Below are 3,647 nucleotides of genomic sequence, written 5' to 3' on the forward strand. Positions count from 1 at the left end.
ACAGAAGAGCAGGGCTGATGACTTTGACTTCAGCCAGTGGTTAAGCCAGTGGAGTGAACACTTCATGTATTCACTGAGAACACCATCCCATTGCTTGGAGTTTCAATGTCATGCTTTTATTGATCAGTGCAGCAGTCATGCCAAGAAAAATCACTTTTTTTTGTACCGTGAGACACAGTAAGGGTCAGAGCAAACACCAACATCAGCTGTGGAAAGGACAGAATCTGAAATGCATTAAATACAACTTTTTCCCACTGTGCCAGTAAGATCTTTCCCCATCATATTTGGAAGGTAAGGATAGTCCCAGTACATAGTATCCATGTTTACAACCCATGTCAATATATACCCCATTGCAGCATTTTGCTGACGTTGCAATTAATGCTTTATTGTACTAGGGCCAGAATGCACACTCTCCTTGGATGTATATACAGGATTTTGGGAAGTTGCTCACTCTTTCTTTCTTCCTTCCTTAGGAAAAAAATTCTTTACTGTGAGAATGGTGAGGCCCTGGAAAATGTTGCCAACAGAAGTTGTGGGTGCCCCATGCCTGGCAGTGTTGAAGGGCATTGAGCAACCTGGTCTAGTGGAAGGTGTCCCTGCTCATGGCAGGGAGATTGGAACGAGATGATCTTTAAGGTCCCTTCCAACTCAGGCCATTCTATGATTCTATGACTCTATGATTATTTTCTTTCCTTTATCTGTTTGTTTTCCTTTTCAAATACAGCCTAAATAGATAAATATTACTGTACCTGCAATCAAGGACTGCCCTTTTCCTTCTCGAAATAATGCATGGCCAGACAGGGGGTGGGTTATGTGCCTTCCCATACTCCAGAGCAGTTAGAGCATAGCAAAACAAGCAACTCTGCTCTAAAGACTGGCTAGACTGGCACGGAGCAGCCTTGGAAGAAGCTATTTCTCCTGAAATGCTCTAGAATGGAGAGCCACATTTCCTCACAACTCTGTGTCCTGCCAGACATGCAAACCTCTGAAACAGTTGGCCATGGTAGTCCATCCCAAAAGGTGAGTGCTGGAGAATTTTCAGTGGTTGAGGTTGCTGGGCAGGATTAAAGGTGTGAACCATTCCTGTGAAACCCCATTTCTGATTGTACCTCTCTGCCGTGTTCTGTGTGTTGGGAACTGCAGATGCAGATTTTACCTTTCTGCAGCTGCACAATTCCCACCCATTTAACCATCACTTGCTGACAGTGTGAGCAGGAATGGAAGAAAGTGATCCTCACATTCTCCTTGCCTGATGTTCAGTTTTCTCCCTTGCTCTGGCCCAAGTGCTCACATCTTCCCGAGGTAAATGAGAAAGTGACTTGAAGCGAGTTAAACCCATTTTTTTTCTTTTCCCTCTAGATTAAATTTAAATCATGCCTAGTCTTTTATGCAATTCACCAGGTACCTGTACAAATGCTGCTGCCAGCACAGAGAAGGGGGACAGCTCAGGTGAGGTAATAAGTAACTGTGAGCTGAGCAGGAGAAAAGGGAGGGAAATAAATATCAGTGGCAGCAGCATCTTGCGGTTTGGTAAAGTTTTTGTGAAACTACAGCAAAGTCACCAATGTCATCATCATGTCTGAATGGATAACCTTCATCCTGTCCCCCTTATTTATAGTGCAACATATTCTAGCCATAGTACATTTTTTATATACAGCTAAAATTGAGGAAAAAAATGCTTGACTTCAGGTACACAGGTGGAATGAATAGGATTACAGCCCAAAAAATGACTAAATATGGGTAATTTGACTGGTTTCTGATACTAATAAATTTTGTTTGGTTTTTTTGTTGTATAAATATTTCTAGAATCACTATCTTAAAAGAAACAAGCATTCCATTTGAAAATATCTGGCTTTAATTCCTTTAACTATAGCCATTGCAGTTGCTGAAGAAAATACCAATTTACAGCATGACATGGCTATCTATGAAATAATTTAACTGCATCACGCACAGTCAGCAGAAGTTCTGCACTGCAATTTGGAGAAAGAGACTTCATACTGTCACTTACTCTCTGAACTACATATTATGCTTCAAGAATTTTCCTGCCTTCCTATCTATTGTAAAAATTTGGGCAGTTATCCAGTTATGCCAGAGCATCCTTTGTTAACCCCAGAGGGTTGCATTTGACATGAAAAAAAAAAAAAGCGTGGGTTTTGTTTGCATGTCATTTTAATTTTCAAGAGCAGCTATAAACCATAAGTAATATCAATAGCATAAGCAGGTGCACCTACCAGTGATAGTTAAATGGTTCTTCATTGTTTGATTTGACCAAACACTTCAGAAATTGCTTGATTCTACTCAGTGACAGTATACATGGAAAAGGTAGCTATGCAAGAAGCTGCAATAACCACCAACCTTGAGTTCTGGAGCATGAGTTTGAGTTCTGCAGCTTAGCATCCTTTCTTTGTGTGGTCGTGTGTAAGCTGTCATGAAGGACACTATTACAGAATAAAAACCTTGGGAGTTTTAACAACCATGTAAATGAAAACTCTCAAAGCTACTGCTTGAGTGCATGTAGAAGAAGCAGCACATCTCTGGTTTGTGCGTGGTGTACCCAGGTGGTAAATCAGTTTTCCTTTCCCCAGCACTCCTGGCTGTAGCAGGATGCCCTGGGAGTGTGGAACACAGTGCATGCTGCTCACACCAGGCCATCTCTACCTGCTTCTGTTTTAAACCAGGCTCCTCCCCACAGTAATCTGGTAATCTGTTAGTACATTTTCTAAGGCAAAAGTACTAAATTTATTCTAATTTGTATGTTTGTACTAGCCATTACTGTGGGAAACTTAGAGTTGTTGTACAAAGGTGTGAGCCATTAGAAGGATCCTGACATCTAAACCTTCCTAAGTAATGTAACTTAGTAATAAATGTTCAACTTCTTTTGAAAACTAGATAATGCATGGTAAACTACTTCCAGCTGCATATTTCAAGTCAATGGGAGGAAAAAAACCTTGGCCTAATAAAACCTAGGAAAAACTGTCAATGAGAAAAGATCTGTGACCAGAAAATAGTCTCAAAGGTGGAAAAGTATTTTATAAATGCATATTTATTATCCATTTTATTTACTGAGAATAACTCTTAAGTAGCAAGCCTCTGAGTTATGACATCTAAAAATCTTGGCTCTTACCAGACAGCTGCCTGTCATATTCTATCTATTCCATCAATTTCATTGGTCCAGCATAGACTAAAGAAGTCAAAAAGTGGAAAAGATCAGTTTCCAACTCATGTTTAAGGTGAATAACCATCCTGCTGTATTTTTAGTACAATGGAAAGAGCTGTGATAGTCTTGTGGTAAGGAGCAACCAAGTCTCTACCAAGTGCTACACAAGTTGTGTGGCTTGCTGTTAAAAACACTGATCATAAACAGCCCTTTGAGTCCTGCCAAAGCAGGAAGAATGAGTGATTCAACGGCACAGGAGTGTAAATGTGTCACTGAAATGTGGTCTTCTGGAAACTGCTTTTAACACAAAGGAGCTATTTCTTGGCCAGCTCATTTGATGGTCACGTGCTTTTGTTGCCATGAGCTGTGAGAACCAGTTGCATCAGACATTGCTGTAGAAATGTGAATGTAATTTATGATGGTCTGTAGTAATTCTGTACATCTCTTATGTCTGTGTTCTTATAGCCACTTGGGCACTGAAGTAGCTGAA

This window comes from Coloeus monedula, assembly GCF_965178545.1.
Source record: "Coloeus monedula genome assembly, chromosome: 2".
NCBI classification, from domain to species: domain Eukaryota; kingdom Metazoa; phylum Chordata; class Aves; order Passeriformes; family Corvidae; genus Coloeus; species Coloeus monedula.